At 43.1% G+C, this 12,718-nt stretch overlaps 1 long non-coding RNA gene across 1 annotated transcript in view; it reads right to left on the bottom strand.

Annotated features, from left to right (window-relative positions):
• Nucleotides 1-12,718, bottom strand: part of LOC112673781 (uncharacterized) — a 344,678-nt gene that overhangs the window by 133,498 nt on the left and 198,462 nt on the right. The gene's annotated exons all lie outside the window — the stretch shown is intronic.

The raw sequence follows: 12,718 nt of genomic DNA, 5'->3' as shown, positions 1-12,718 counted from the left end.
CACTGGAGTGTAGCCGTCAGACCCCTGGACGGAGAACCTGGAGGACTTGGGCCCACTTAGCCCAGGCACTTGCTAGCTGTACAACTGCTGTCAGTGAACCTCTCCAAATGTACCTCACTTTTGCATCTGTAAGACGCTAATAAAAATACCTCTTTCATTAGCTTGGTTGGGCAAAAGAGTCCCACGGAGTCAGGTCATGGTCTGCAGAGCCAGACTGTCTTGGTTTAAATCTGAACTTCTCTCCCTTGCTTGCTCTGTGACCTTAGTTATTTTATCCTCTCTACATTTGTGTTTTCTCATCAATAAGGCAGGAATAATGTACTAAACTAGGAACAGAGGTGAAAATTAGGTAAGTTTATATATGCAAAGTGTCTAGAAGAATATCAGGTACATAACAGGCTAAATACACTATAATAATGTTTCTGTTTTTATATATAAATAGTGTATTGTATATACAATAGCATTATATAGATATACTTCACATTAGTTATTATTACTATTATTAAGATTATACAAATTGTGATTCCCAGTTGCAATCAAGAAAGACAAGCCTAGCTGATTTCAGCAGAAGGGGATACTAGAGGATACTAAGAAGATCACAGAATCTTTAGGATAATCAGGGACCCAGCATTGTTCATTATATAGTCAGAACCAAAACAGCCAGGATTAAGACCCAATTACACTCTAGAACTGTCAGGGTTAGAGACCACTGCCCATCTCTAGGCACTAACCTCCCTTAAGATTGGAATCCAAGAGCCTTATCATTGCCATCTGAGAAGTCTTTGTAACCAGAAGATTCAATTTCTCTTTGCATAACTGCTTCCCCTTATTTCTCCAAGTCATAAATGGGATGGCTCTAATGGGTAGAACCAAGGCTATTTATCTGTATCCTAGCTACAAAGGAGCCTGGCAAATGTAGCCTTCAGCCTTCCAGCCTGTGTGGTAGAGAAGAACTAAGGAAAACTAAAAGAAAACGGGAGTGAGTCAACTGACAATATCTGCTCTAAGGATTTTTAAATAAAATACAGTGCTGGCAGCCACTTTTTGCTCTAATAAGGCACAAATGGAAGGCCTTTGGTTTGTTTTTCACAGATTTGTTAGGAGTTTCCAGAGGTAACTAATAATTATACTTGTAACACCATCATGTCTCCACTGAGCATAAACAAGTAGAACTAACCTAATGGCTGGCTCCCTGCCTATGACTTGGGACAGAGGGGTTGTTCCTTTTCTACAAGCATTTTGTGCCCTATGTAGAAAAGTGAGATGGTCCTTCCTGTATCTGCATTCTCTGGAGAAGTAGATGTAGACTGGCATGATCTAGAAAGGCACAGACTGAGATCTACTCCTGGAGGAGTGCCCTTGGAAACTTAAAAAGTATAAAGTACAGGTACACCTGGGTAGCACAGTGGGGCAAGCTTCCAACTCTTGGTTTCAGCTCAGGTCATGATCTCAGGGTGGTGAGATGGAGCCCCATGTTGAGCTGTGTACTCAGCACAGAGTCTGCTTGAGATTCTCTTCCCTCCTACTACTCCCCTCCAATAAATAAATCAATTTTTAAAAAGTATAAAGTACAATGATATATGAAGTACTAGCTGCTCGAGGCTTTGAGGATTCAGTAGGCCTGGGGACCATTAATACAATTAACCATACTTTTAATCAACAAAATGGTAATTACCCACAAGGCATATTTTAGATATTGTCTAAATATGGATGAATAGAGAGAGCTGAGAAACATGGCTTCTAGTTCTCTTCTAGTATTGCTGCATATCCTGCAAGTTATTCCAACTTTCTGGGCCTCAGTTTCCTCATTTAAATTTTGATATCCTTTTAAAGTAAAAAATTCTGATCCTTAAATTCTTAAAGTTTTAATTTCCACGTTTTAACAGAGGTACATATTTAAATATTTCTTATTGACAGAAATATTCTTATTTGACAATCTTAAGTCCCATATAAAGACTCTAGAAAACAAATTGCTACAAAGTTGTGCTCTTTTTAAAGTGTATGAAAATGATACCAATTATTGTCAATGAAAAAAAAAATAGCTCAGCTTGATCATAGTCACTGTTGGTATATTTTACTTTACTGCTCCAGAAATAACTTTTGCTTGCTTTCCTGCAGTCAAACCAATGAATGGCCACTTACGTGTGGGAACTGTATCCTTTATTTCTATTAATGCTGAATAAGCTTATATAGTGTACCCAACCATATATTATGAAACCTATCAAAGCAAGAAAACCTTCAAAATGTTTTTGTTTTAGAGGCTGTTGCAAGACGTAAGGTTAACTTGATTCATATGGCTTAATCTTCAGAGCATATCGAGTCTTCCTAATAAAAAGTAAGCCTGGGTGGCTCTGTCGGTTAAGCATCCAACTCTTGATTTCAGCTCAGGTCATGATCCCAGGGTCATGAAATTGAGCCCCATGTTGCACTGGGTGTGGAACCTGCTTTAGATTTTCTTGCTTCCTCTCCCTCTTCCTCACCATCCCCTTGCTTGTACAAGCTTGAGTGCTCTCTCTCTCTCAAAAGAAAAAGTTACCCAAAGCCAACTTCCTCATAGTCTAAATCCCATAGAAGTACCCACACTAATACAATAAGAAAAAAAAGTTTAGATTAAATTGTTGGAAAGGGTAAGAAATTTCATTATTAATATAATTTTTCTCTCTATAAAGCCCAAGAGAATCTACTGAAAAAGTGATTACATACATCTAACAGAGTTCAGAAGTAGCTAAAGTGACTGTTTATGAACAATAATCAAAATCCATAAATCTACAAAAAAGTCTATAAATTTACAAAATAAATAGATTTACTAAATGTCAAGAACAATTGGCAGGAAAGTAAAATGGGAAAGATGAGCCCATCCAAAGAAGTAAAAAATACAGACTACCTAAAAGTAAACTTAATAAGAAATGTGTATACCATGCACAAGGAAAAGAGCCTGACCACAGGATACAGAAGACTTGGGTAACTGGTAAAGCAAACTATTTTCTTGGGTACAAAGTTTCAATACCACAAAAAGTAACTGATCAACTTATTGGAATTCAACTCAAGAATCCCAACAGAATTGTGGCGAGAGTGGAGTGGGGAAATGGCCAGGATGCATCTGAAGGAAATACATGCAACAGATAAAACACTTCCCTATGTAGTCTAACACCAGTCTTGGAGCCTAGATTGGTCTGAGCCCCATTTCTGACACTTAGAATTTGAAGGATCTAACACAAATCACTTCTCTTTCTTCTCATATAGTTTTTTTTGTCCCACTGGCAAAAAGGAATCATCACCATGACCATCAGAAATTCCACAACATCCAATGAGACAATGCATATCAAAGTGTTCAGTAAAACTCTAAATGGAGACACACATATTAATTATTGCTCCTTTCTAAAATCAGATAAATAAAACCAGGATTAAGATCCTGAGGTCATATAATGTATGAACATGTAGAGATGCTCCAAAGAGGATTGGCCAACATACAACGGAGCAAATAAAGAGCTGCAGTAGTTCAAGGAACAGATGGGCTTTGTAGATGGAAGCGGTCTTTCAAAGTACATTAATCAGACACGTTTTATAAACACAGCTATCAGCATGAAAGAAAAGAGTAAAAAATGATGCTTTACTTTTAAAGTACATAAAGTTATACTTTACTGAGCACTTACTATGTGCTAGACAAAACAGAAGTATTATGTACAAGTCCGTAACAACCACTCCCATTTTGGAGGTAAGGATGCACAGGTGAAAATGAAAAACCAACATGACAATCAGGCTGGCCCAACTACAAAAATCCTCAACAAACCGCTTTAACAACCATAATAAAGTGCTTCTAATTGGAACTTTTATCTTTGCAAAGCACTTTCACGTCGGTTTCCTCACTTGAGCTAGTCAACAAACAACCTTGCGTAGGTAGACTAATTCTTAAGCTAATTTTCTAGATGGAAAACTGAGTCACCAGGAGATTAACCTGGTAGCACAGAGGTGAAGCTTTGTAGAGCTACCAATTCCCAGTCCCTCCTCCAAAGCCTATTAAATAAAAATATCTAGGGATGGAGCCCACACTGGCCCACTTAATTCTCAACCAGCAGCTGCACTGAAGTCCCCTGATCTGTGGTTCTCAGAGTGTGGGCCCCCCACCAGCACTATTACTCGTCTGAAATGCAAATTCTCAGGTCTCCCAACCCCAAATCTCCTGAATCAGAATCTGGGGAAAATCTGGGTTTTCACATACCCTCCGGAGATTCTGACGTACACTATGGTTTAAAAATCATGGACGTAGATTAAAAGAGGTAACACAGCGCAGTGAATAAGAAAAGGGACTCTCAACCCTGCCAACTTAAATTAGATCCCATCTCTGCCCTCTCTTGACTGTGGAATCTTAGGCAACTGCATCATGTCTCTGGCCTTGGTTTAAACTCGTAAAATGAAGATGGCTGCAGCTTTTCTTTCGCAGGATTTAGAATTTAAAAAGTAATAACAGCATCTTACAGAGAGAAGAGCTTGAATGAAAATTAAGTTTCTTGCCCAGAATTAAAGCTGTGAATGAGATGAAAGAGAGCTGAAGAGGCTCAAGAAACAAAATCCTTGGGGAGACAAGCTCTAGGGGTTTCACTCCAGAACCCAAGGTCAACAACTCTGCACACACATTCTAAATGACGGGGGAGGGGGTGCAGGGGGGAACAGGAGAATGTGAAGAATAATGTGAACAAGTAACCCACCAGGAGGCTGGAACATGCCTTTGCCTGTAGGAGCCTTTGCGGTCCGCTGAGAAGAGCACTGGACTGCTGGCCTACCTGAGTCCTAGCTGTGTGGCCTCAGGCAAGTCACTCAGCCCCTCTGGGTTTCAGTTTCCTCACACAAACAACTGTGATAATCATAGTGACCTGACTTTCTCCATGGAATTGCTGAGAATCAAGCAGAAATAATAGATGTCATTATATAGTTGAGAAGTCAAAGGTCTCAGGCAAATGTTAGGATTAGCATCATAATATCTTCCTCCAGTCTTTTTTTTTTAAGATTTTATTTGTTTATTCATGAGAGACACATACAGAGAGACAGGCAGAGGGAGGAGCAGCAGGCTCCATGCAGGGAGCCCGACGTGGGACTCGATCCCAGGACCCTGGGATCATGCTCGGAGCCGAAGGCAGATGCTCAACCATGGAGCCACCCAGGTGCCCTCCCCCTCCAGTCTAGGCAACATCTGACATTGCATTAACTCCTTCCAGTCCAGCATAAGAAGATAAAGAATCATGTCCCTGACAACCTGACGCTGAAAAATCTGTTACCTCGTAATCCTGGAGCTCAGAACCCTGCCATCACTTGGGGCGGGCCCGGCCAGGATGTTTACCCCGTACAGCTGTTTGGCTTAGAATGTGGATCAATATATAGAACATTTAAGATACATTTTTTTAATAATCTTTATAAACCAGGGAAGTTGTAATATACAGCCCCAAAGGGAGGCCTCACTTATAAATACCATTTAGGGACCTTAAAACCTATTGCCCCAACTCCTGACAGTATGTGACAGCTGAGATCCTCTTCTGCCCCAGGGCTTGCTGTGTGGCTTCTCTGGGGACAGAGAGGCCCGGCAAGGGCCAGGGAGACCAGGTGCTACATAAACACTCGCTTTCTCGTAAGACAGCGACGAGCATCTTGCTGTGATGCTCTGAAGCCGCGGCGCTCCCTCCGGCCCCTCCGGCCCCTCAGCGTCTCTGGGCAACGCGGACTTCTGCTGTCCCTCCCTTGCATCTTTCCTCCAGCCCTTGGGGCTACTGCCGGGCACCCGGCCTTTCTGCTTTACCTGCACTCAACCGTAGACTGATCTTTGTGCTTGGAGGACCGTGCTCTAGAGAGCTAGAAAACAGCCACTCGTCAGGAGAGACACAGCTGGCTTCTTCCCATGATGACTCTAGGAGCTCGGGGGAGGAGCACCTGCTGCACTCCGCCTCACTGCCCCTGCCTGGTCCCGCCTGCTTGGCCCATACTCTTCTGAGGGACCATACGTGCCCACGACAAGCTTTCCAGCCGGCCCCCGACTGTGCAAAGACCACTGCACTCCGGGGAGAGCCGGACCCTCTACAGGGAGTCAAACCCCCATGCTATCTGTATCGTGACTCAACCAGCATCAGGCTTCAGTGGTTTCTACTAGGGTCATTTCCTACTTTTCTTCCTTCACTGGGGGACCAAGCTGAAGTCCCTGTTTATAGAAAGAGCCAGAGCCTCTGTAAACAGGAACTATCTGTCTGCTTCTCCAATCTCAATGAAGTTTTAAATGTGCTGCTTTGTAGGTTTTCCAGGAATCCAGTCTGCTTAGACTGATTCACCCAATGGAAATAATTTTCAATGCCTGAAACACCCATTAAATTTCTGTGATCACAGAAACTCATGAGCAGCTAATAGTAATGGCAGGCCCTGTCCAGAATCCCTTCTTAAGCCACTTAGCCCACAGCTGCGGCCTCAGCTTCATGGAACCCAAAGGAACAATTCTGATCTTGGAAAAGTTTAGTTTGAGCAGCTCTAACTCAAGACTGATTACCCCAAATCACTCACTTCCACTGTGGCTCCCGACACGTGTCACCGTGTTGTCGAGGCAGGGTATTTTTCTTATCTAGGAGACCCAGGCCCCCTCTCTGCCTTAGGTCAGGTCTGTAGGCCTCTGTCTGATGTTGTGCCCCCAGGCCCAATGGGCCCTCCCCACATGCCTGCTGGCTCCTCTCCCTGACGGCAGAGGTCCTACTTCTGAATCTGAGTCTACAGGTGGGGCCTACTTGCTAAACGACTTCCCTGAATTATAGGGCCGCCTCCACTTGATGATAACGTATCGTATCAGTCACAACCTGCTATTGCCTTGTCTTCTGATGCCCTATTTTACCCACCAACCTGGAGTTCCCATCACTTGGTCCATTCTAGTAGGCAGGCCAAAAGTTGAGTCCTGGCCTCTTCCAGGCTGACCTATCTGATTGCAATAAAATGGGCCACACTCCATCATACCCTAAGGCATGACACTAGATTGAACAGGCCTGCATGGGGTACCTCCTGAGCAATTACGGACAGAGTTTCATTTTGAAGACATTTGCTATGGCACAAAGTAGGCACTGAAGAGGTGTTGAAGGAATAGATTAATGAACGAAGCTTGCTTGCCCATGGAAGACTGAATCATTTGAAAAAAGCAAGCTCAGATATTATGTCCCAAAGGAATCCTTTAACTTGCATTACGCAGAAGAGGATATAAACGGGGATTTTTCTGTTCAAGCTGCTCAATATATCTCAAGATTTCAGATGTCCCTGGGACCGCCCACCCAACAGGCAAAACCAAACTCATCTAAGCCAAGGACTCAAAAACGTGGAGGTGAGAACAAAGACACATACACAGAGCGATGGAGAAATGAACCTCACCCCAACCTGATGACCTAATGTGCAAGGTTACAAGGACAGGAAGCTAGGAGCTCTTTTTCTTAAAACAATTCACTACAAAAAAAATAGCTCAGTCAGTCCCTCCCACGGGCAGAATGATACTCCTTCAGCCGCTCTCGCTCTTACTGCTGAGCTGCAGAGTCACCGTGAGGCAAGAGAGAGCAAGCAGAGAGAGTGCATGTGTCCAGGAGCCTCCAAGGCCTTGGGGAAAGGAGATCTAGAGGAATCTAATTCTGCCAGAGGCTGTCTGTTAATCCTGGTGAAAGCAGAGTCATGAGAGTGGAGGATTCCAAGGGCTTCTCTGCTTTCTTTCGACTCTCGCCTGAAAAGAGGTGGGCAATGGAAGGAAGAGACGCTGCGCTCTTTCTGCTCACTGGCCGGAGAGAAGGAGAGAACGTGTTCAGGCTTTCTGAGTGAGGCACTGGTCAAGGAGTTAGGAACTGCCCTCACAGTGGGCATGCCCAGATTCTGAGAAACTCGCCATGTCGCCCAGTTAAAATATGAATTTCAGATAAACAATGCATGATTGTTAAGTATATGTATGCCTCATGCCATATTTGGGACATACTTATATTTTTAAAAATTGAGTTGTTGGTCTGAAATTCAAATTTCACCGAGCACCCTGTATTCTCATTTGCTAAACCTGGCAGCAGGACCCACAAGCAGATGGCTCACCGAGCTCCAGATGTGTCTAATGAGGTGACCAGCACAGAAAAAAGGACTCTGGACTATGACAGGGTATGAAATCATGAAAATTCATGCTTCTGAGGTTACACGCTTCCTGAATTTGTTTCCCTTCCCTTTCTACTAACCCATCTCACACCATTCCTCACTCACTCCCTAGTCCCTTCCCCACTACCCTTGACTATCTCTCCCACAGAAGATGTGCTACCTGTCGTACCCCTGGGGTTAGATGCTGACTTGTGGTATTCTCCAATGATGTCACGTGTGCACATTTTGGTTTGTCAGTTCTCAAAGACAAGGACTCTTCCTTCTATTTCTACTTCCTTCTATACCTCCCATGTTCCCCGTGAACACATGCAGCCCACAACTCAAGGGCTAGGCAGGCACATTGTAGGTGAGGCACATTTAGGGTTAAATCATAAATTCAGAAGTATTCTAAAGTAAAGAAATCCTGGAGGTCCCCAATCCCACTCACTATACTTGCCAGTAAGGAGACTGAGATCCAGAGAACTGAAGGGACCTACTCAGAAATGTGATAATGATCAGTGGGGAGGGAGACACACAAATTCTGATTTACTGGCTTCCCTCTAGAACTGTCTATTGTATCAGTGCCTTGCACAATACTCTGCAAACAGTCATTCTCAGTAAATATTTAAATGAACTGATGAATTAGTAAATAGATAAACAAATGAAATCAATACCTTATCACTGGCTTACTAATTGTGCGGTGGGTTCTATCCTAGGGGAGTTTTTTGGCCCCTGGAATGGTAAATGTAAGCAATGAAATCCAGCCATCTTTCCAGAAGAGATGTTCTGTGATCGCAGGAAATGTGTTGCATGAATGCCATTTCCTTTCACACGACTGGGCTAGGTAAGTCTGGGCTGAGCTGGGTAGCAGCAAAAAGCAGCCTCCTCACTGGGCCAATGTCTACTCCAAATTGCTGCATCTATAACTACAGGAACTCAGAAGGAAAAAAAAATATTTAAAAATATTTAGCCAGTTATGTGACCTTTAACAAGATAAAACTGCCCTAACCTTTGGATTTCTCATCTATAAGATATACAAGTAAAATAAAAAGTTACCAGGATAAAATATTATTTCACTGTGCTTAGGCACTTTTTTCCTAGTAGATGCCCAGAGCAAAGGTTCATTTGATTTTTTTTTTTTTTATTCCTTTTCTCAAAGAGGTAACTGCCTCTTTGAGGTTACTCTCAGGTAACTGCCTTCCTAGTCAACAGGTTTTATTTGAAATGTACTCTATGTTTTAGCAGGCCATGGATTCTCAAAATACAGTCCCCAACAGCATCACCTTAGAACTTGTTAGAAATGCAAATTCTTGGGCTCCAAGGCAGACTTCCTGAATTAGAAATGGGAGGGGGGGGGCATATTAATCAGTGTTTGAACAAACACATCAGGTGCTTCTGATACATATTCAAGTTTCAGAACCACTGTCCTAGGCTGATGTTTCCAACAGTATGGTCAATGTACCATTCAATGAAAAACACTCTTATTAAACCTGCAAGTTTCTAGGCCCAGTCTCTGATTTGCTAAATAAAACCTCTTGTAGGGAACATGGGACTCTCCTTTTTTAACATATCACCCAGGTGAGTCTGATGCACTTCTACATCAAGAAAAACTTGACAATCAAAATAGTGATTGCGCTTCAGCATTTGTGGAGGTCAGATCGGAATTCCTGTTTCCATTTCTTTGTGACCCCCTAACCTTGACAGGAGGTATAGCTGCGGAACCAATGCCAGTAGGCTCTAGAGGAGTGGTCAAATGGCTCTGTGGTCACACTACCACCTTTGCAGGAACATATTCATCAGTGACTGATGGGAACATGCCTGCCCACCCAACCTGCTCTCCTAACCAGGAATGGCTCAGATCCAGTCACCTTGTTCCTAGTGGCAGAGCCCAACCTGGTTTTACAGATTAGTGGTTTTCTACAAATGCACACGCACCAAGTGAAGACAGCATCCTGAAAATGGTTTTCCTGGTTATGTGGGTCCTCATCTAATCTGGTGAGAGATGATCAAGAGAAGTCATAAAATATGCTAATTCAACAAAACTCATTCCTTTCATGGAACCTGAAGGTATATGTTGAATGATAATCAGAAACTAAGCAAAAATTTTGGCCTAATTCACAGCTTAATTGTTGGAACACCTTTTTTTTTTTTTTTCCCTTCAAATTGGCCAAGGGTGACGAAGTATGGTAGTGACCACTCAGGCAATATTTTTATCTACAAATTCCCCGGACCCAACAACATAAATGTAAATGCATGGTTAATGAAAGCCTATTGTAGTTTCAAGGTGATAGAGCTAGAAGTTCTTTAAGCTGTTTTGTGAAGGAACTATGCCACAGTAAAAAAAAAGTTTTTCCCAGTATATCTTGAAAATTTTATATGGATTCATAAAGTAGATTTCTTAGTCATTTCTCTTAAGTCTAGAAGATAGAACGTTGTGTCAATTCCAATTAAGGACAGATATAACTAAGGTAAAGTTTATTTATGATCAAGAAATCCCCAAGCATCCGGTACGTGGTGATAATAATTAAAAAGCCAAACTTTCCCTTAAGGTAAAAACACTAAAACAAAACAAACACAAAAACCTACCACAGAGGCTCAACTCCTAAAAATACCACCACAGAAACATTTAGGGAACAGTCCTGCAAGAACAGAAGGGCTTCTTTATTGCTTTCAACATAGATCCCTTTTGTAAATGATACTCTGAGAAGTTAGCAACCAGGCTCCAGTGCCAACTTTCATTTGACGCCTATCATCAACTCTCACCCTATAAAATAAAGTGATAAGAGGGGTGCCTGGGTGGCATCAGACTCCTGATTTTCACTCAGGTCATGATCTCAGGGTTGTGAGATCGAGCTCTACATCTGGCTCCACACCGGGCATGGAGTCTGCTTAAGATTCTCTCTCTTCCTCTGCCCCTCTCTGTCCCTCCCCCAACCCATTCATGCTAGCGCTCTCTTTAAAAAAAAAAAAAAAAAAATGGGGGTGGTGGTGGTGGTGATAAGAACGAGTGATTCAGGCTTGCCATGGTGCACTAGTATACGCTTGGAAGTCCAGCTCAGTTGACGTTCCAGGAAGTGCTCTCCTACTGGCAAGGAGAGAATCTGGAACGTACTTGCATTTGACTTTTCACAATCTGTGGAGTAGCTGCACTTTATAGATGAAAACACAAGATGGAAACGATCACTCTAAAAAAGCCCTGAAGCTCTTGAGGTTCTTTGAACTCTCCCATGATTAGTACTTAACCATTGGGAATGAGAAACAATAGAAGCAATGAAATCAGTAACAATAACAGAAGTAATATCAGTCATCTTGATGAAACCTTTGTTAACCAGTCTTGGTGTCAAGTGTGGAACACTGGTTACGCTACTTTACCTCCAGGACCATCCTTAAGGTAGGTATTGCTACTTTACAGGCTAACATAAAAGACTCCAGAAAGCTGGGTAACCCACACAGGCATGGCAGTTGAGTGCCAGTGCTCTGTGGACAGTCCTCTGATTCATTACACCCTGCCAAGGGCTGAGTGTCTTTGTCTACCCAAAATTCATTATGAGGTCCTACCCCCTAGTGTGTTGGTTTTGGAGATGGAACCCTTGGGAGTTAATTAGGTTTAGATTATGTCTTCAAGGTGCGATCCTCCTGATGGGGAGGGTCCTTGTACAAAGAAGGAAAGAGATGCCTCTCCTCACAGGCACACACTAGGGAAAGGCCATGGAAGCCCACAGTGAGAAGGTAGCTATCTATAGCTAACTACCAGCCACAGAGAAGGCTCTCCCCCAACACCAAATCTCTTAGCACTTTGATTTCGGACTTCCCAATCTCCACAACTCTAAGAAATAACTCCTCTTGCTAAGCTACCTTGTCTATGGTATGTTATTATAGCAGCTTAAGCAGACTAAAACACCCTCTTCCCTTTTTTTGGACCAGTGATGCTGTAAAACATGGTGGGAATTTCCCTGTACTATTTTTCAAGTCTCTTCTCTGTGGAATCCAAAGTCAGGACAATCATTCATTCACTCATAGGACACATACATGCTGCGTTAGTACGTTGACTCAGGGTGAGCCTGAAGTCACCCAGAGACTGCCACCACAATCTGATGGTCAAACCTACACCGTTGTTGCTGCCAAGTTGCCCGAGATCACACAGGGGGAGGGAAACCCAGAAGCCCTGGTTCCCAGTCCTGTGTTCTATCAAAGCATTCTGCCCAATGTAAAAGGGCTTTAAGGTGATGCCAAATAGGGAGCAAAGGGGACAGAAAGATCACATCCTATAGGGTTCCAAGAGGGTAAAGCAAAGAAACGAAACATTAGATATTGGATTTGGTTTCCCCCACCTCTGGGGCAACTGCAGCTGCTCATGAAGAGCTGCAGAACTTCAGGAGTGGGCCTGTGGGAAGAATGCAGCTCTAAGCATCCTCCTCGGGATGAAGAAATGGACAGACCAGAGCACCCTCTCAGGCTCCAGCCTTAGGAAGTCTCTGCTGGTTGACCAAGAAGCCAGGCCTCCAGATCTGGAGCCTCAAGCACTTCATCCAGAGTTCTGACCCACTTCTGGCTCCCCCCTGCTGCAGTGGTGTATGAGGTCTTTCCCACTGGAAAGAAACACATC

Source organism: Canis lupus, chromosome 10 (genome assembly GCF_003254725.2).
Source record: "Canis lupus dingo isolate Sandy chromosome 10, ASM325472v2, whole genome shotgun sequence".
Taxonomy (NCBI): domain Eukaryota; kingdom Metazoa; phylum Chordata; class Mammalia; order Carnivora; family Canidae; genus Canis; species Canis lupus.
Note: the sequence above shows the minus strand (reverse complement) of the source record. Positions and strands in the feature narration are given on the sequence as shown.